Below are 22932 nucleotides of genomic sequence, written 5' to 3'. Positions count from 1 at the left end.
GGAATCCTATGCCACAACAATTCAGTTTTAGAATATACATCCACTCAAAATCTTTCCCCATAATACTACAAATTTTCTTCTTACTATAACTTAAAACTACTACCTAAACTACTACTACCTATAAAAATTGTAACTACCATAAGCTAAGGCTAACTTAACGTAAAATCCTAAATCGTAGATTCCAATTCAAATCATGGCGCGTATAACTGCTGCCAAGCAAATCAAAATTTTCGTCGAAATTTAATTTTTTAAATAACTCTTATAACCATGGCGCGCACAATTGCCGCCGATCCAAAACTGTAAAATGCCATAAATTGTAACTATATATTTTAAAAACAAAATCAGAGTACAATAAAATAACAGCACCAACAGGCGCTGAAATATAAAAATAAGCAATAAAAATAATGTTGGCGCCAAAAGCAGCATCTCGAAGGGGAAATCGCCTTCTTCTCCTCCATTCTCTTCACAAATACGCAAGGGAAATTCACTCCCACAACGACTCAAACAAATACAGCCGCACTTACAAACACCGACGCTACTCAAAGAGTTTTTATCCACCACAGCGACCTGCACTAATGCAGCCGCAGCCACTAATACGGACACAGAATTAAGAGGCGCCAAACCGAGCGACGCTATGGGAAATTTCCCCTCTCTCCCACACACCGACAGCGCAGAGAAAAATCCCAGCTCATCCACCAAAATCGGACCTAATGCTTCTTCCCTCCTTCTTATACACACACGCAAATAAATAAAGCCACCGAAACAAATTTAGAAAGCTGATCTAGATCTCCGCGCTTGCCAATTCAGAAACTCAACTCAACAAAGCTAATGATATTGACAGTGGGGAAATTGCTCCACCACTTAAACAAATTAACGAAAGCAAGCAGGAGGAAACCCCTAGTACAACTGTCAAAGCTTTTTGGTCAATTTTTAACCACAAGCCGGTTGCTTCTAAACTTAGTTTAAGCAAGAATCCAACCAATCGCTCCGTAAATACTGGGAAAAGAAGCATTTCCCTTCATCAAAGGAATGCTTCTTTACGCCCTTAGTCGGCCTGCTGCCAAACGGGACTTATTCAAATCACAGTCCAGGAGCCCAGACGAGCAGCTCATGAGTTTCTCGGAAATGGTTGCTGGAACTGGTCCAATCTTTGTGGCACCCACAGTTCCGGCTCCTCTAACGAAAACTCCGGCCAAGAGGACAAATGACGACTTGGACTGCTCCAGTTTCAAGACGCCAAGTAAACGATTATGCGTTTCACCCCCTCACCACCACACCCGTTTTCCAAAGCAAGGCAGCCAAATCTGTATATGAGGAATCCAAAACCAGGAATCGACACACACACCAGCCGTTACCCGGCAGCACCAATGCTCCTGCACGCAGCGCAACGTCGCCACCCCCTCAAAATACAGATTCTGAGCTGCCACCTTGGAAACTTGTCCCACTAAGCTGCAGAGCACCACCCATACTCGTCGACGACGTCAAAGAAATTTCCCGCTCCTGGAAAAGCTAAACTATACAGCAGGAGTCTCCAGCTACACTACCAGGGCAATTGAAGGGAACGGGGTCAGGATCCAGGCCAAGGACATGACCGCCTACCACAAAATCAAAGATGTCCTTATAGCAAACGGCTTTCCCCTATTCACCAACCAGCCAAAGTCCGAGAGGGGCTTCCGATTAGTAATCAGACATCTCCACCACTCCACTCCATGCTCGTGGATTGTCAAGGAGTTGCTGACGCTCGGATTCACAGCGCGCTTCGTCAGAAATATGACGAACCCGGCTACAGGTGGCCCCATGCGCATGTTTGAAGTGGAGATCGTCATGGCCAAGGACGGCAGTCATGACAAAATTATCTCACTTAAACAAATTGGTGGGCAAAGGGTAGACATTGAAAGAAAAAACAGGACACGGGAGCCGGTCCAGTGCTACAGATGCCAAGGCTACAGGCATGCCAAAAACTCATGTATGAGGCCACCAAGATGCATGAAATGCGCTGGCGATCACCTGTCATCCTGTTGCACCAAGCCAAGAACCAAGTCGATTTGCCCTGGAAGAAAGAAAGAAGCATGGACTAGTTTTTTTCCCCTTCAGCTAGTGTGTTAAATCGCTTTCCTGGACAACCAGCGTATTCCTGTAAATGACGCTGGACAGCGGTGCATGCTCTCCCTCCCGCCACTGATGAGATGAGCGCATCAGGGCTGACGGGACAGACGACAGGACAGACTCAGGAAGTCCTGAGTTAGGATACTGGAGCGCCGAGAACTAGAGTAGCCGCCAGCGGATGCTTATGCAGCGGCGAGGCGTCGGAAATCTGATGGACGGAGCAGCATGTTGGGTTTTCTCGCCCCAGTAGCAGCAGATGGGGGCAGCAAAGGCAGCGGTAGCAGTGTCAGCGCTCCTGGCAAACCGGCTTTTTTCCTTTTGAAGACGCGGGACTGGCATCTGGCGCCTCACCAGCGATCCTCCCTGAAAGAAGAAAACATTAGAATGAGCATGAGACCAACAACAGCCTTAGCTTACCATGGCAGCGGCAACAGCAGCAGCAAGACCAGAAACAGCAACAACAGAAGCCCGGCAACTTTCTGATAACATGCAGCCCAGAAGAGCGATTGGAACAGCATTTGCCGCATGCTCCCAAAGCAACGGCGCATGCAACTCTCGACACAGCAGCAGCAACAGAGATCCTTAAAGCGGCGACACATCCACCAGCAGCAGCGTTAACAGCGGCAGCAGCAGGAAGATTTCATTGCCACAGTAGCCAAATAGCATGCATCCTACGACTCGACTCATGGTTTGACCCTAGGCTGATCTCCATATACTTAAATCGGAGCTGCTTTCACCCTGGAAAAAAGAAGCATGGATTATATCGAACTGCACTAGGCGGCGACACACTCACCAACAGCAGCAACAACAACAACAGCGGCAGCAGTAGCAGGAAAAGATCTCACCGCAAAATCCAATTGGCACTTTCCGAATTTCGTACTTCTCGCCTGGCCCCTGGCCAGTAACAGGAGCTAGCGCGATGGAGATGACGACGATGATCTGCCATATGGACGGTCTCAAGATGGAATCGGCCCTGTAATGCACACCTGATCTGTGCCAGGATAGCAGCAACGGCAGCGGACCATGGATGCAACAGGCGGCACTGGCGACGGTCCTCAGTTATGTGAGTTGGCGGGGCGTAGGCGCAGAAATCAACGGCAGCAACAGTGGCGGCAGCAACAGCGAATGTTTATCTGCAGTCGCTGAATGGCAATTTCCTGTCAAGTTGAAATGGACCTGCAAATGTTTAAAAGAAACAACCATTAGACTCGGCTCAAATTGGAACTTAAGCCAGACTGTACTCACGCATACACTCAGACAAACCTAAGCCTATAGACGACAAACAAAAGTTGTGCGTGCACCAAAGTTGACAGGCCACGCCGGCTGATGCTTGCTGCATACCGGCATCTCCGCAGCATCGACGCTTCCAGCACCACTAAAAGCAGAAACAGAAATGTTACAATAGGAAATAGCACGCAATTTTACTGCTTCGTTTCCGCTTGGAGAAGTGAGACCCTTTTCCCTATATGCCATTACACTGACAAACGCGAGTAACTACGGGAGAAATACTGGAATCCCAAAAATACTAACTCGAACAATTCTAGAATTTCTGCCCGATAGGCGATAGACTGGCGGCAAAATAATAGCCGATAAGCCCGCCAAAAAAGGCGCGAAGTATCGATAACGAGCTGGCAAGAAAATAGCTAGCATATCGACCATCCGCCGTGCCTTTGAGCTATCGAAAAGCCCCAAAGCCCAAATTTGCAAGTCAGTTGAGATTATAAAACCGACAGAGGCGCGCGCGCAACAGTAACCAAAAGTGAAGCCAGCAGCAACAACAACAACTAATGGACGGCCAGAACGTGAACCAAAGCGGAGGATGGGCATCGGTTTTATCCATCTCATCGGACGATAGCAACTGCTCATCCTCGCCGTCATCAGCTATAGTCTCATCGCTGGATTCCAAATCATCGTTAAGCTATATTTTAAATTACTTACCACAACTATTTCTCCTATTCCATAAGCTATTTCCTAAGTAACGTAATTTTGAAATTTAAATTCCACACTAGAACCATGGCGCGCAAAACTGCCGCCAAGTAATTTCAAAAATGTCTCCCGCAAATTTTAATCATAAATTTTTACTTTAACTATGGCACGCATATCTACAGCCAAAAAAATCCGAAAATGTAATTTGCCAAAAATTGTCACTATATATTTTTAAGCAAAAATCAGAGGACAATAAAAGGTCAGCGTCATTTGACGTTGAAAATATATTAAAAAAAAAAAAATCAGCAGCAACTGCAGCGACGCAGTCACCACTGGACAATCATCCTGGATGACAATCACCGGCGCTTAAAATCTGGAAGAAAGAAATCTGGATCAGTCTTTTTCCCTTCAGATTTGAATAAAACTGCATTCCTGGCAAACCGGAGCGTTTCCTGCAGACGACGCTGGACTGCGGCGCATTTTCCACCCGCCACAGACTGGACGCTTGCATCAGGCCTGACGGGCCTGATTGGCCCGTTATAGAAGCAGGATATCTATAACGTTTCTGGCGGGAAAAATGCCAGAACATCGATTACCAGCTATGTTGCCTTTTACCTCCGATTTATCGAAGCCCAGGAATAGTGAGACCAGCTACTGATAATGACCAATAACATCGGCCAACGCGAAGCGAGATATCGGTAACAATTCTGGCGGATAATCGATAGAACACCGTTTACTAGCCGTGCTTTTTTCCCTCCGATTATCGAAGTCCAATAGCCCGCCTAGGCTTCCCGACCAGAAAGGCGCGTCAGTGGTGATTAAAAATCCGGCAGAGGCGCCAGTGCAACAGCTACCCAAAGTGAACAAGACGGAACGCAACATAGAAAATGGACGGACATAATGGAGACCAAAGTGAAGGATGGGCAACAGTGCTATCTATCTCCTCGGATGATAGAAACTGCTCGTCGTCGCCGCCATCAGCTAGAGTCTCATCGCTGGAATCCTATGCCACAACAATTCAGTTTTAGAATATACATCCACTCAAAATCTTTCCCCATAATACTACAAATTTTCTTCTTACTATAACTTAAAACTACTACCTAAACTACTACTACCTATAAAAATTGTAACTACCATAAGCTAAGGCTAACTTAACGTAAAATCTAATCGTAGATTCCAATTCAAATCATGGCGCGTATAACTGCTGCCAAGCAAATCAAAATTTTCTCGAAATTGAATTTTTTAAATAACTCTTATAACCATGGCGCGCACAATTGCCGCCGATCCAAAACTGTAAAATGCCATAAATTGTAACTATATATTTTAAAAACAAAATCAGAGTACAATAAAATAACAGCACCAACAGGCGCTGAAAATATAAAAATAAGCAATAAAAATAATGTTGGCGCCAAAAGCAGCATCTCGAAGGGGAAATCGCCTTCTTCTCCTCCATTCTCTTCACAAATACGCAAGGGAAATTCACTCCCCACAACGACTCAAACAAATACAGCCGCACTTACAAACACCGACGCTACTCAAAGAGAGTTTTTATCCACCACAGCGACCTGCACTAATGCAGCCGCAGCCACTAATACGGACACAGAATTAAGAGGCGCCAAACCGAGCGACGCTATGGGAAATTTCCCCTCTCTCCCACACACCGACAGCGCAGAGAAAAATCCCAGCTCATCCACCAAAATCGGACCTAATGCTTCTTCCCCTCCTTCTTATACACACACGCAAATAAATAAAGCCACCGAAACAAATTTAGAAAGCTGATCTAGATCTCCCGCGCTTGCCAATTCAGAAACTCAACTCAACAAAGCTAATGATATTGATAGTGGGGAAATTGCTCCACCACTTAAACAAATTAACGAAAGCAAGCAGGAGGAAACCCCTAGTACAACTGTCAAAGCTTTTTGGTCAATTTTTAACCACAAGCCGGTTGCTTCTAAACTTAGTTTAAGCAAGAATCCAACCAATCGCTCCGTAAATACTGGGAAAAGAAGCATTTCCCTTCATCAAAGGAATGCTTCTTTACGCCCTTAGTCGGCCTGCTGCCAAACGGGACTTATTCAAATCACCGTCCAGGAGCCCAGACGAGCAGCTCATGAGTTTCTCGGAAATGGTTGCTGGAACTGGTCCAATCTTTGTGGCACCCACAGTTCCGGCTCCTCTAACGAAAACTCCGGCCAAGAGGACAAATGACGACTTGGACTGCTCCAGTTTCAAGACGCCAAGTAAACGATTATGCGTTTCATCCCCACCCCCTCACCACACCCGTTTTCCAAAGCAAGGCAGCCAAATCTGTATATGAGGAATCCAAAACCAGGAATCGACACACACACCAGCCGTTACCCGGCAGCACCAATGCTCCTGCACGCAGCGCAACGTCGCCACCCCCTCAAAATACAGATTCTGAGCTGCCACCTTGGAAACTTGTCCCACTAAGCTGCAGAGCACCACCCATACTCGTCGACGACGTCAAAGAAATTGTCCCGCTCCTGGAAAAGCTAAACTATACAGCAGGAGTCTCCAGCTACACTACCAGGGCAATTGAAGGGAACGGGGTCAGGATCCAGGCCAAGGACATGACCGCCTACCACAAAATCAAAGATGTCCTTATAGCAAACGGCTTTCCCCTATTCACCAACCAGCCAAAGTCCGAGAGGGGCTTCCGATTAGTAATCAGACATCTCCACCACTCCACTCCATGCTCGTGGATTGTCAAGGAGTTGCTGACGCTCGGATTCACAGCGCGCTTCGTCAGAAATATGACGAACCCGGCTACAGGTGGCCCCATGCGCATGTTTGAAGTGGAGATCGTCATGGCCAAGGACGGCAGTCATGACAAAATTATCTCACTTAAACAAATTGGTGGGCAAAGGGTAGACATTGAAAGAAAAAACAGGACACGGGAGCCGGTCCAGTGCTACAGATGCCAAGGCTACAGGCATGCCAAAAACTCATGTATGAGGCCACCAAGATGCATGAAATGCGCTGGCGATCACCTGTCATCCTGTTGCACCAAGCCAAGAACCAAGTCGATTTGCCCTGGAAGAAAGAAAGAAGCATGGACTAGTTTTTTCCCCTTCAGCTAGTGTGTTAAATCGCTTTCCTGGACAACCACGTATTCCTGTAAATGACGCTGGACAGCGGTGCATGCTCTCCCTCCCGCCACTGATGAGATGAGCGCATCAGGGCTGACGGGACAGACGACAGGACAGACTCAGGAAGTCCTGAGTTAGGATACTGGAGCGCCGAGAACTAGAGTAGCCGCCAGCGGATGCTTATGCAGCGGCGAGGCGTCGGAAATCTGATGGACGGAGCAGCATGTTGGGTTTTCTCGCCCCAGTAGCAGCAGATGGGGGCAGCAAAGGCAGCGGTAGCAGTGTCAGCGCTCCTGGCAAACCGGCTTTTTTCCTTTTGAAGACGCGGGACTGGCATCTGGCGCCTCACCAGCGCTCCTCCCTGAAAGAAGAAAACATTAGAATGAGCATGAGACCAACAACAGCCTTAGCTTACCATGGCAGCGGCAACAGCAGCAGCAAGACCAGAAACAGCAACAACAGAAGCCCGGCAACTTTCTGATAACATGCAGCCCAGAAGAGCGATTGGAACAGCATTTGCCGCATGCTCCCAAAGCAACGGCGCATGCAACTCTCGACACAGCAGCAGCAACAGAGATCCTTAAAGCGGCGACACATCCACCAGCAGCAGCGTTAACAGCGGCAGCAGCAGGAAGATTTCATTGCCACAGTAGCCAAATAGCATGCATCCTACGACTCGACTCATGGTTTGACCCTAGGCTGATCTCCATATACTTAAATCGGAGGCTGCTTTCACCCTGGAAAAAAGAAGCATGGATTATATCGAACTGCACTAGGCGGCGACACACTCACCAACAGCAGCAACAACAACAACAGCGGCAGCAGTAGCAGGAAAAGATCTCACCGCAAAATCCAATTGGCACTTTCCGAATTTCGTACTTCTCGCCTGGCCCCTGGCCAGTAACAGGAGCTAGCGCGATGGAGATGACGACGATGATCTGCCATATGGACGGTCTCAAGATGGAATCGGCCCTGTAATGCACACCTGATCTGTGCCAGGATAGCAGCAACGGCAGCGGACCATGGATGCAACAGGCGGCACTGGCGACGGTCCTCAGTTATGTGAGTTGGCGGGGCGTAGGCGCAGAAATCAACGGCAGCAACAGTGGCGGCAGCAACAGCGAATGTTTATCTGCAGTCGCTGAATGGCAATTTCCTGTCAAGTTGAAATGGACCTGCAAATGTTTAAAAGAAACAACCATTAGACTCGGCTCAAATTGGAACTTAAGCCAGACTGTACTCACGCATACACTCAGACAAACCTAAGCCTATAGACGACAAACAAAAGTTGTGCGTGCACCAAAGTTGACAGGCCACGCCGGCTGATGCTTGCTGCATACCGGCATCTCCGCAGCATCGACGCTTCCAGCACCACTAAAAGCAGAAACAGAAATGTTACAATAGGAAATAGCACGCAATTTTACTGCTTCGTTTCCGCTTGGAGAAGTGAGACCCTTTTCCCTAAATGCCATTACACTGACAAACGCGAGTAACTACGGGAGAAATACTGGAATCCCAAAAATACTAACTCGAACAATTCTAGAATTTCTGCCCGATAGGCGATAGACTGGCGGCAAAATAATAGCCGATAAGCCCGCCAAAAAAGGCGCGAAGTATCGATAACGAGCTGGCAAGAAAATAGCTAGCATATCGACCATCCGCCGTGCCTTTGAGCTATCGAAAAGCCCCAAAGCCCAAATTTGCAAGTCAGTTGAGATTATAAAACCGACAGAGGCGCGCGCGCAACAGTAACCAAAAGTGAAGCCAGCAGCAACAACAACAACTAATGGACGGCCAGAACGTGAACCAAAGCGGAGGATGGGCATCGGTTTTATCCATCTCATCGGACGATAGCAACTGCTCATCCTCGCCGTCATCAGCTATAGTCTCATCGCTGGATTCCAAATCATCGTTAAGCTATATTTTAAATTACTTACCACAACTATTTTCTCCTATTCCATAAGCTATTTCCTAAGTAACGTAATTTTGAAATTTAAATTCCACACTAGAACCATGGCGCGCAAAACTGCCGCCAAGTAATTTCAAAAATGTCTCCCGCAAATTTTAATCATAAATTTTTACTTTAACTATGGCACGCATATCTACAGCCAAAAAAATCCGAAAATGTAATTTGCCAAAAATTGTCACTATATATTTTTAAGCAAAAATCAGAGGACAATAAAAGGTCAGCGTCATTTGACGTTGAAAATATATTAAAAAAAAAAAAATCAGCAGCAACTGCAGCGACGCAGTCACCACTGGACAATCATCCTGGATGACAATCACCGGCGCTTAAAATCTGGAAGAAAGAAATCTGGATCAGTCTTTTTCCCTTCAGATTTGAATAAAACTGCATTCCTGGCAAACCGGAGCGTTTCCTGCAGACGACGCTGGACTGCGGCGCATTTTCCACCCGCCACAGACTGGACGCTTGCATCAGGCCTGACGGGCCTGATTGGCCCGTTATAGAAGCAGGATATCTATAACGTTTCTGGCGGGAAAAATGCCAGAACATCGATTACCAGCTATGTTGCCTTTTACCTCCGATTTATCGAAGCCCAGGAATAGTGAGACCAGCTACTGATAATGACCAATAACATCGGCCAACGCGAAGCGAGATATCGGTAACAATTCTGGCGGATAATCGATAGAACACCGTTTACTAGCCGTGCTTTTTTCCCTCCGATTATCGAAGTCCAATAGCCCGCCTAGGCTTCCCGACCAGAAAGGCGCGTCAGTGGTGATTAAAAATCCGGCAGAGGCGCCAGTGCAACAGCTACCCAAAGTGAACAAGACGGAACGCAACATAGAAAATGGACGGACATAATGGAGACCAAAGTGAAGGATGGGCAACAGTGCTATCTATCTCCTCGGATGATAGAAACTGCTCGTCGTCGCCGCCATCAGCTAGAGTCTCATCGCTGCAATCCTATGCCACAACAATTAAGTTTTAGAATATACATCCACTCAAAATCTTTCCCCATAATACTACAAATTTTCTTCTTACTATAACTTAAAACTACTACCTAAACTACTACTACCTATAAAAATTGTAACTACCATAAGCTAAGGCTAACTTAACGTAAAATCCTAAATCGTAGATTCCAATTCAAATCATGGCGCGTATAACTGCTGCCAAGCAAATCAAAATTTTCGTCGAAATTTAATTTTTTAAATAACTCTTATAACCATGGCGCGCACAATTGCCGCCGATCCAAAACTGTAAAATGCCATAAATTGTAACTATATATTTTAAAAACAAAATCAGAGTACAATAAAATAACAGCACCAACAGGCGCTGAAAATATAAAAATAAGCAATAAAAATAATGTTGGCGCCAAAAGCAGCATCTCGAAGGGGAAATCGCCTTCTTCTCCTCCATTCTCTTCACAAATACGCAAGGGAAATTCACTCCCCACAACGACTCAAACAAATACAGCCGCACTTACAAACACCGACGCTACTCAAAGAGAGTTTTTATCCACCACAGCGACCTGCACTAATGCAGCCGCAGCCACTAATACGGACACAGAATTAAGAGGCGCCAAACCGAGCGACGCTATGGGAAATTTCCCCTCTCTCCCACACACCGACAGCGCAGAGAAAAATCCCAGCTCATCCACCAAAATTGGACCTAATGCTTCTTCCCCTCCTTCTTATACACACACGCAAATAAATAAAGCCACCGAAACAAATTTAGAAAGCTGATCTAGATCTCCCGCGCTTGCCAATTCAGAAACTCAACTCAACAAAGCCAATGATATTGACAGTGGGGAAATTGCTCCACCACTTAAACAAATTAACGAAAGCAAGCAGGAGGAAACCCCTAGTACAACTGTCAAAGCTTTTTGGTCAATTTTTAACCACAAGCCGGTTGCTTCTAAACTTAGTTTAAGCAAGAATCCAACCAATCGCTCCGTAAATACTGGGAAAAGAAGCATTTCCCTTCATCAAAGGAATGCTTCTTTACGCCCTTAGTCGGCCTGCTGCCAAACGGGACTTATTCCAATCACCGTCCAGGAGCCCAGACGAGCAGCTCATGAGTTTCTCGGAAATGGTTGCTGGAACTGGTCCAATCTTTGTGGCACCCACAGTTCCGGCTCCTCTAACGAAAACTCCGGCCAAGAGGACAAATGACGACTTGGACTGCTCCAGTTTCAAGACGCCAAATAAACGATTATGCGTGACCACCAATTTCAAATCTCCCAGCATTTTTCCACCCCTCACCACACCCGTTTTCCAAAGCAAGGCAGCCAAATCTGTATATGAGGAATCCAAAACCAGGAATCGACACACACACCAGCCGTTACCCTGCAACACCAATGCTCCTGCACGCAGCGCAACGTCGCCACCCCCTCAAAATACAGATTCTGAGCTGCCACCTTGGAAACTTGTCCCACTAAGCTGCAGAGCACCACCCATACTCGTCGACGACGTCAAAGAAATTGTCCCGCTCCTGGAAAAGCTAAACTATACAGCAGGAGTCTCCAGCTACACTACCAGGGCAATTGAAGGGAACGGGGTCAGGATCCAGGCCAAGGACATGACCGCCTACCACAAAATCAAAGATGTCCTTATAGCAAACGGCTTTCCCCTATTCACCAACCAGCCAAAGTCCGAGAGGGGCTTCCGATTAGTAATCAGACATCTCCACCACTCCACTCCATGCTCGTGGATTGTCAAGGAGTTGCTGACGCTCGGATTCACAGCGCGCTTCGTCAGAAATATGACGAACCCGGCTACAGGTGGCCCCATGCGCATGTTTGAAGTGGAGATCGTCATGGCCAAGGACGGCAGTCATGACAAAATTATCTCACTTAAACAAATTGGTGGGCAAAGGGTAGACATTGAAAGAAAAAACAGGACACGGGAGCCGGTCCAGTACTACAGATGCCAAGGCTACAGGCATGCCAAAAACTCATGTATGAGGCCACCAAGATGCATGAAATGCGCTGGCGATCACCTGTCATCCTGTTGCACCAAGCCAAGAACCAAGTCGATTTGCCCTGGAAGAAAGAAAGAAGCATGGACTAGTTTTTTTCCCCTTCAGCTAGTGTGTTAAATCGCTTTCCTGGACAACCACCGTATTCATGTAAATGACGCTGGACAGCGGTGCATGCTCTCCCTCCCGCCACTGATGAGATGAGCGCATCAGGGCTGACGGGACAGACGACAGGACAGACTCAGGAAGTCCTGAGTTAGGATACTGGAGCGCCGAGAACTAGAGTAGCCGCCAGCGGATGCTTATGCAGCGGCGAGGCGTCGGAAATCTGATGGACGGATCAGCATGTTGGGTTTTCTCGCCCCAGTAGCAGCAGATGGGGGCAGGAAAGGCAGCGGTAGCAGTGTCAGCGCTCCTGGCAAACCGGCTTTTTTCCTTTTGAAGGCGCGGGACTGGCATCTGGCGCCTCACCAGCGCTCCTCCCTGAAAGAAGAAAACATTAGAATGAGCATGAGACCAACAACAGCCTTAGCTTACCATGGCAGCGGCAACAGCAGCAGCAAGACCAGAAACAGCAACAACAGAAGCCCGGCAACTTTCTGATAACATGCAGCCCAGAAGAGCGATTGGAACAGCATTTGCCGCATGCTCCCAAAGCAACGGCGCATGCAACTCTCGACACAGCAGCAGCAACAGAGATCCTTAAAGCGGCGACACATCCACCAGCAGCAGCGTTAACAGCGGCAGCAGCAGGAAGATTTCATTGCCACAGTAGCCAAATAGCATGCATCCTACGACTCGACTCATGGTTTGACCCTAGGCTGATCTCCATATACTTAAATCGGCGGCTGCTTTCACCCTGAAAAAAGAAGCATGGATTATATCGAACTGCACTAGGCGGCGACACACTCACCAACAGCAGCAACAACAACAACAGCGGCAGCAGTAGCAGGAAAAGATCTCACCGCAAAATCCAATTGGCACTTTCCGAATTTCGTACTTCTCGCCTGGCCCCTGGCCAGTAACAGGAGCTAGCGCGATGGAGATGACGACGATGATCTGCCATATGGACGGTCTCAAGATGGAATCGGCCCTGTAATGCACACCGGATCTGTGCCAGGATAGCAGCAACGGCAGCGGACCATGGATGCAACAGGCGGCACTGGCGACGGTCCTCAGTTATGCGAGTTGGCGGGGCGTAGGCGCAGAAATCAACGGCAGCAACAGTGGCGGCAGCAACAGCGAATGTTTATCTGCAGTCGCTGAATGGCAATTTCCTGTCAAGTTGAAATGGACCTGCAAATGTTTAAAAGAAACAACCATTAGACTCGGCTCAAATTGGAACTTAAGCCTGACTGTACTCACGCATACACTCAGACAAACCTAAGCCTATAGACGACGCGGACTGCGGCACACTTTTTTCTCCACAAAAGTTGTGCGTGCACCAAAGTTGACAGGCCACGCCGGCTGATGCTTGCTGCATACCGGCATCTCCGCAGCATCGACGCTTCCAGCACCACTAAAAGCAGAAACAGAAATGTTACAATAGGAAATAGCACGCAATTTTACTGCTTCGTTTCCGCTTGGAGAAGTGAGACCCTTTTCCCTATATGCCATTACACTGACAAACGCGAGTAACTACGGGAGAAATACTGGAATCCCAAAAATACTAACTCGAACAATTCTAGAATTTCTGCCCGATAGGCGATAGACTGGCGGCAAAATAATAGCCGATAAGCCCGCCAAAAAAGGCGCGAAGTATCGATAACGAGCTGGCAAGAAAATAGCTAGCATATCGACCATCCGCCGTGCCTTTGAGCTATCGAAAAGCCCCAAAGCCCAAATTTCAAGTCAGTTGAGATTATAAAACCGACAGAGGCGCGCGCGCAACAGTAACCAAAAGTGAAGCCAGCAGCAACAACAACAACTAATGGACGGCCAGAACGTGCACCAAAGCGGAGGATGGGCATCGGTTTTATCCATCTCATCGGACGATAGCAACTGCTCATCCTCGCCGTCATCAGCTATAGTCTCATCGCTGGATTCCAAATCATCGTTAAGCTATATTTTAAATTACTTACCACAACTATTTTCTCCTATTCCATAAGCTATTTCCTAAGTAACGTAATTTTGAAATTTAAATTCCACACTAGAACCATGGCGCGCAAAACTGCCGCCAAGTAATTTCAAAAATGTCTCCCGCAAATTTTAATCATAAATTTTTACTTTAACTATGGCACGCATATCTACAGCCAAAAAAATCCGAAAATGTAATTTGCCAAAAATTGTCACAATATATTTTTAAGCAAAAATCAGAGGACAATAAAAGGTCAGCGACATTTGACGTTGAAAATATATTAAAAAAAAAAATCAGCAGCAACTGCAGCGACGCAGTCACCACTGGACAATCATCCTGGATGACAATCACCGGCGCTTAAAATCTGGAAGAAAGAAATCTGGATCAGTCTTTTTCCCTTCAGATTTGAATAAAACTGCATTCCTGGCAAACCGGAGCGTTTCCTGCAGACGACGCTGGACTGCGGCGCATTTTCCACCCGCCACAGACTGGACGCTTGCATCAGGCCTGACGGGCCAGATTGGCCGATGCCTGGTACACGATGGCATCTCCGCGGTGGCGCGATGGGCAGCGACGCTGAAAGCAATAATATTTTATTTTGCGGCACCAAAAAGGAGAAAACTACATCACAATTTACAACAAAGCTAACATATGATAACTTTTTCCTTTTTCCAAGTAGTAGTGAGACCAGCTACCGAGAATGACCAGGAATACCGGCTAATGCGAAGCAGGATATCGATAACGTTTCTGGCGGGAAAAATGCCAGAACATCGATTACCAGCTATGTTGCCTTTTACCTCCGATTTATCGAAGCCCAGGAATAGTGAGACCAGCTACTGATAATGACCAATAACATCGGCCAACGCGAAGCGAGATATCGGTAACAATTCTGGCGGGAAAATCGATAGAACACCGATTACTAGCCGTGCTTTTTTCCCTCCGATTATCGAAGTCCAATAGCCCGCCTAGGCTTCCCGACCAGAAAGGCGCGTCAGTGGTGATTAAAAATCCGGCAGAGGCGCCAGTGCAACAGCTACCCAAAGTGAACAAGACGGAACGCAACATAGAAAATGGACGGACATAATGGAGACCAAAGTGAAGGATGGGCAACAGTGCTATCTATCTCCTCGGATGATAGCAACTGCTCGTCGTCGCCGCCATCAGCTAGAGTCTCATCGCTGGAATCCTATGCCACAACAATTCAGTTTTAGAATATACATCCACTCAAAATCTTTCCCCATAATACTACAAATTTTCTTCTTACTATAACTTACAACTACTACCTAAACTACTACTACCTATAAAAATTGTAACTACAATTGTAACTGTTAGCTAAGGCTAACTTACCGTAAAATCCTAAATCGTTGATTCCAATTCAAATTATGGCGCGTATAACTGCTGCCAAGCAAATCAAAATTTTCCTCGAAATTGAATTTTTTAAATAACTCTTATAACCATGGCGCGCACAATTGCCGCCGATCCAAAACTGTAAAATGCCATAAATTGTAACTATATATTTTAAAAACAAAATCAGAGTACAATAAAATGACACCAACAGGCGCTGAAAATATAAAAATGGCGCCAAAAGCAGCATCTCGAAGGGGATGCCTTATTCTCCTCCATTCTCTTCACAAATACACAAGGGAAATTCACTCCCCACAACGACTCAAACAAATACAGCCGCACTTACAAACACCGACGCTACTCAAAGAGAGTTTTTATCCACCACAGCGACCTGCACTAATGCAGCCGCAGCCACTAATACGGACACAGAATTAAGAGGCGCCAAACCGAGCGACGCTATGGGAAATTTCCCCTCTCTCCCACACACCGACAGCGCAGAGAAAAATCCCAGCTCATCCACCAAAATCGGACCTAATGCTTCTTCCCCTCCTTCTTATACACACACGCAAATAAATAAAGCCACCGAAAAAAATTTAGAAAGCTGATCTAGATCTCCCGCGCTTGCCAATTCAGAAACTCAACTCAACAAAGCCAATGATATTGACAGTGGGGAAATTGCTCCACCACTTAAACAAATTAACGAAAGCAAGCAGGAGGAAAGACCTAGTACAACTGTCAAAGCTTTTTGGTCAATTTTTAACCACAAGCCGGTTTCTTCTAAACTTAGTTTAAGCAAGAATCCAACCAATCGCTCCGTAAATACTGGGAAAAGAAGCATTTCCCTTCATCAAAGGAATGCTTCTTTACGCCCTTAGTCGGCCTGCTGCCAAACGGGACTTATTCAAATCACCGTCCAGGAGCCCAGACGAGCAGCTCATGAGTTTCTCGGAAATGGTTGCTGGAACTGGTCCAATCTTTGTGGCACCCACAGTTCCGGCTCCTCTAACGAAAACTCCGGCCAAGAGGACAAATGACGACTTGGACTGCTCCAGTTTCAAGACGCCAAATAAACGATTATGCGTGACCACCAATTTCAAATCTCCCAGCATTTTTCCACCCCTCACCACACCCGTTTTCCAAAGCAAGGCAGCCAAATCTGTATATGAGGAATCCAAAACCAGGAATCGACACACACACCAGCCGTTACCCTGCAGCACCAATGCTCCTGCACGCAGCGCAACGTCGCCACCCCCTCAAAATACAGATTCTGAGCTGCCACCTTGGAAACTTGTGCCACTAAGCTGCAGAGCACCACCCATACTCGTCGACGACGTCAAAGAAATTGTCTCGCTTCTGGAAAAGCTAAACTATACAGCAGGAGTCTCCAGCTACACTACCAGGGCAATTGAAGGGAACGGGGTCAGTATCCAGGCCAAGGACATGATCGCCTACCACAAAATCAAAGATGTCCTTATAGCAAACGGCTTTCCCCTATTCACCAACCAGCCAAAGTCCGAGAGGGGCTTCCGAGTAGTAATCAGACATCTCCACCACTCCACTCCATGCTCGTGGATTGTCAAGGAGTTGCTGACGCTCGGATTCACAGCGCGCTTCGTCAGAAATATGACGAACCCGGCTACAAGTGGCCCCATGCGCATGTTTGAAGTGGAGATCGTCATGGCCAAGGACGGCAGTCATGACAAAATTATCTCACTTAAACAAATTGGTGGGCAAAGGGTAGACATTGAAAGAAAAAACAGGACACGGGAGCCGGTCCAGTGCTACAGATGCCAGGGCTACAGGCATGCCAAAAACTCATGTATGAGGCCACCAAGATGCATGAAATGCGCTGGCGATCACCTGTCATCCTGTTGCACCAAGCCAAGAACCAAGTCGATTTGCCCTGGAAGAAAGAAAGAAGCATGGACTAGTTTTTTTCCCCTTCAGCTAGTGTGTTAAATCGCTTTCCTGGACAACCAGCGTATTCCTGTAAATGACGCTGGACAGCGGTGCATGCTCTCCCTCCCGCCACTGATGAGATGAGCGCATCAGGGCTGACGGGACAGACGACAGGACAGACTCAGGAAGTCCTGAGTTAGGATACTGGAGCGCCGAGAACTAGAGTAGCCGCCAGCGGATGCTTATGCAGCGGCGAGGCGTCGGAAATCTGATGGACGGAGCAGCATGTTGGGTTTTCTCGCCCCAGTAGCAGCAGATGGGGGCAGCAAAGGCAGCGGTAGCAGTGTCAGCGCTCCTGGCAAACCGGCTTTTTTCCTTTTGAAGACGCCGGACTGGCATCTGGCGCCTCACCAGCGCTCCTACCTGAAAGAAGAAAACATTAGAATGAGCATGAGACCAACAACAGCCTTAGCTTACCATGGCAGCGGCAACAGCAGCAGCAAGACCAGAAACAGCAACAACAGAAGCCCGGCAACTTTCTGATAACATGCAGCCCAGAAGAGCGATTGGAACAGCATTTGCCGCATGCTCCTAAAGCAACGGCGCATGCAACTCTCGACACAGCAGCAGCAACAGAGATCCATAAGGCGGCGACACATTCCTGCAGCAGCAGAAAGATTTCATTGCCACAGTAGCCAAATAGCATGCATCCTACGACTCGACTCATGGTTTGACCCTAGGCTGATCTCCATATACTTAAATCGGCAACTGCTTTCACCCTGGAAAAAAGAAGCATGGATTATATCGAACTGCACTAGGAGGCGACACACTCAGCAACAGCAGCAACAACAACAACAGCGGCAGCAGTAGCAGGAAAAGATCTCACCGCAAAATCCAATTGGCACTTTCCGAATTTCGTACTTCTCGCCTGGCCCCTGGCCAGTAACAGGAGCTAGCGCGATGGAGATGACGACGATGATCTGCCATATGGACGGTCTCACGATGGAATCGGCCCTGTAATGCACACCTGATCTGTGCCAGGATAGCAGCAACGGCAGCGGACCATGGATGCAAGAGGCGGCACTGGCGACGGTCCTCAGTTATGCGAGTTGGCGGGGCGTAGGCGCAGAAATCAACGGCAGCAACAGTGGCGGCAGCAGCAGCGAATGTTTATGTGCAGTCGCTGAGTGGCACTTTCCTGTAAAGTTGAAATGGACCTGCAAATGTTTAAAAGAAACAACCATTAGACTCGGCTCAAATTTGAACATCAGCCAGACTGTACTCACGCATACACTCAGACAAACCTAAGCCTATAGACGACGCGGACTGCGGCACACTTTTTTCTCCACAAAAGTTGTGCGTGCACCAAAGTTGACAGGCCACGCCGGCTGATGCTTGCTGCATACCGGCATCTCCGCAGCATCGACGCTTCCAGCACCACTAAAAGCAGAAACAGAAATATTATAATAGGAATTAGCACGCAATTTTTCTGCTTCGTTTCCGCTTGGAGAAGTGAGACCCTATTCCCTATATGCCATTACACTGACAAACGCGAGTAACTACGGGAGAAATACTGGAATCCCAAAAATACTAACTCGAACAATTCTAGTATTTCTGCCCGATAGGCGATAGACTGGCGGCAAAATAATAGCCGATAAGCCCGCCAAAAAAGGCGCGAAGTTTCGATAACGAGCTGGCAAGAAAATAGCTAGCATATCGACCATCCGCCGTGCCTTTGAGCTATCGAAAAGCCCACCGACGCGCCCAAATTTGCAAGTCAGTTGAGATTATAAAACCGACAGAGGCGCGCGCGCAACAGTAACCAAAAGTGAAGCCAGCAGCAACAACAACAACTAATGGACGGCCAGAACGTGAACCAAAGCGGAGGATGGGCATCGGTTTTATCCATCTCATCGGACGATAGCAACTGCTCATCCTCGCCGTCATCAGCTATAGTCTCATCGCTGGATTCCAAATCATCGTTAAGCTATATTTTAAATTACTTACCACAACTATTTTCTCCTATTCCATAAGCTATTTCCTAAGTAACGTAATTTTCAAATTTAAATTCCACACTAGAACCATGGCGCGCAAAACTGCCGCCAAGTAATTTCAAAAATGTCTCCCGCAAATTTTAATCATAAATTTTTACTTTAACTATGGCACGCATATCTACAGCCAAAAAAATCCGAAAATGTAATTTGCCACAAATTGTCACTATATATTTTTAAGCAAAAATCAGAGGACAATAAAATGTCAGCGTCATTTGACGTTGAAAATATATAAAAAAAAAAAAAAAAAAATCAGCAGCAACTGCAGCGACGCAGTCACCACTGAGTATTATGGCGAGCCTGCTGATCATTGCTTTTCCGACTCCTTACCTGTCCACTGGACAATCATCCTGGATAACAATCACCGGCGCTTAAAATCTGGAAGAAAGAAATCTGGATCAGTCTTTTTCCCTTCAGATTTGAATGAAACTGCATTCCTGGCAAACCGGAGCGTTTCCTGCAGACGACGCTGGACTGCGGCGCATTTTCCACCCGCCACAGACTGGACGCTTGCATCAGGCCTGACGGGCCAGATTGGCCGATGCCTGGTACACGATGGCATCTCCGCGGTGGCGCGATGGGCAGCGACGCTGAAAGCAATAATATTTTATTTTGCGGCACCAAAAAGGAGAAAACTACATCACAATTTACAACAAAGCTAACATATGATAACTTTTTCCTTTTTCCTAGTAGTAGTGAGACCAGCTACCGAGAATGACCAGGAATACCGGCTAATGCGAAGCAGGATATCGATAACGTTTCTGGCGGGAAAAATGCCAGAACATCGATTACCAGCTATGTTGCCTTTTACCTCCGATTTATCAAAGCCCAGGAATAGTGAGACCAGCTACTGATAATGACCAATAACATCGGCCAACGCGAAGCGAGATATCGGTAACAATTCTGGCGGGAAAATCGATAGAACACCGATTACTAGCCGTGCTTTTTTCCCTCCGATTATCGAAGTCCAATAGCCCGCCTAGGCTTCCCGACCAGAAAGGCGCGTCAGTGGTGATTAAAGATCCGGCAGAGGCGCCAGTGCAACAGCTACCCAAAGTGAACAAGACGGAACGCAACATAGAAAATGGACGGACATAATGGAGACCAAAGTGAAGGATGGGCAACAGTGCTCTCTATCTCCTCGGATGATAGCAACTGCTCGTCGTCGCCGCCATCAGCTAGAGTCTCATCGCTGGAATCCTATGCCACAACAATTCAGTTTTAGAATATACATCCACTCAAAATCTTTCCCCATAATACTACAAATTTTCTTCGTACTATAACTTAAAACTACTACCTAAACTACTACTACCTATAAAAATTGTAACTACCATAAGCTAAGGCTAACTTAACGTAAAATCCTAAATCGTAGATTCCAATTCAAATCATGGCGCGTATAACTGCTGCCAAGCAAATCAAAATTTTCTTCGAAATTGAATTTTTTAAATAACTCTTATAACCATGGCGCGCACAATTGCCGCCGATCCAAAACTGTAAAATGTCATAAATTGTAATTATATATTTTAAAAACAAAATCAGAGTACAATAAAATGACAGCACCAACAGGCGCTGAGAATATAAAAATAGGTCAATTTTGGCGCCAAAAGCAGCATCTCGAAGGGGAAATCGCCTTCTTCTCCTCCATTCTCTTCACAAATACACAAGGGAAATTCACTCCCCACAACGACTCAAACAAATACAGCCGCACTTACAAACACCGACGCTACTCAAAGAGAGTTTTTATCCACCACAGCGACCTGCACTAATGCAGCCGCAACCACTAATACGGACACAGAATTAAGAGGCGCCAAACCGAGCGACGCTATGGGAAATTTCCCCTCTCTCCCACACACCGACAGCGCAGAGAAAAATCCCAGCTCATCCACCAAAATCGGACCTAATGCTTCTTCCCCTCCTTATACACACACGCAAATAAATAAAACCACCGAAACAAATTTAGAAAGCTGATCTAGATCTCCCGCGCTTGCCAATTCAGAAACTCAACTCAACAAAGCCAATGATATTGACAGTGGGGAAATTGCTCCACCACTTAAACAAATTAACGAAAGCAAGCAGGAGGAAAGACCTAGTACAACTGTCAAAGCTTTTTGGTCAATTTTTAACCACAAGCCGGTTGCTTCTAAACTTAGTTTAAGCAAGAATCCAACCAATCGCTCCGTAAATACTGGGAAAAGAAGCATTTCCCTTCATCAAAGGAATGCTTCTTTACGCCCTTAGTCGGCCTGCTGCCAAACGGGACTTATTCAAATCACCGTCCAGGAGCCCAGACGAGCAGCTCATGAGTTTCTCGGAAATGGTTGCTGGAACTGGTCCAATCTTTGTGGCACCCACAGTTCCGGCTCCTCTAACGAAAACTCCGGCCAAGAGGACAAATGACGACTTGGACTGCTCCAGTTTCAAGACGCCAAATAAACGATTATGCGTGACCACCAATTTCAAATCTCCCAGCATTTTTCCACCCCTCACCACACCCGTTTTCCAAAGCAAGGCAGCCAAATCTGTATATGAGGAATCCAAAACCAGGAATCGACACACCAGCCGTTACCCTGCAGCACCAATGCTCCTGCACGCAGCGCAACGTCGCCACCCCCTCAAAATACAGATTCTGAGCTGCCACCTTGGAAACTTGTGCCACTAAGCTGCAGAGCACCACCCATACTCGTCGACGACGTCAAAGAAATTGTCCCGCTCCTGGAAAAGCTAAACTATACAGCAGGAGACTCCAGCTACACTACCAGGGCAATTGAAGGGAACGGGGTCAGGATCCAGGCCAAGGACATGACCGCCTACCACAAAATCAAAGATGTCCTTATAGCAAACGGCTTTCCCCTATTCACCAACCAGCCAAAGTCCGAGAGGGGCTTCCGAGTAGTAATCAGACATCTCCACCACTCCACTCCACGCTCGTGGATTGTCAAGGAGTTGCCTTGATCGGATTCACAGCGCGCTTCGTCAGAAATATGACGAACCCGGCTACAGGTGGCCCCATGCGCATGTTTGAAGTGGAGATCGTCATGGCCAAGGACGGCAATCATGACAAAATTATCTCACTTAAACAAATTGGTGGGCAAAGGGTAGACATTGAAAGAAAAAACAGGACACGGGAGCCGGTCCAGTTCTACAGATGCCAGGGCTACAGGCATGCCAAAAACTCATGTATGAGGCCACCAAGATGCATGAAATGCGCTGGCGATCACCTGTCATCCTGTTGCACCAAGCCAAGAACCAAGTCGATTTGCCCTGGAAGAAAGAAAGAAGCATGGACTAGTTTTTTCCCCTTCAGCTAGTGTGTTAAATCGCTTTCCTGGACAACCAGCGTATTCCTGTAAATGACGCTGGACAGCGGTGCATGCTCTCCCTCCCGCCACTGATGAGATGAGCGCATCAGGGCTGACAGGACAGACGACAGGACAGACTCAGGAAGTCCTGAGTTAGGATACTGGAGCGCCGAGAACT

This window comes from Drosophila mauritiana, unplaced genomic scaffold (assembly GCF_004382145.1).
Source record: "Drosophila mauritiana strain mau12 unplaced genomic scaffold, ASM438214v1 U_308, whole genome shotgun sequence".
Lineage (NCBI taxonomy): Eukaryota > Metazoa > Arthropoda > Insecta > Diptera > Drosophilidae > Drosophila > Drosophila mauritiana.
This window is presented reverse-complemented; position numbering follows the sequence as displayed.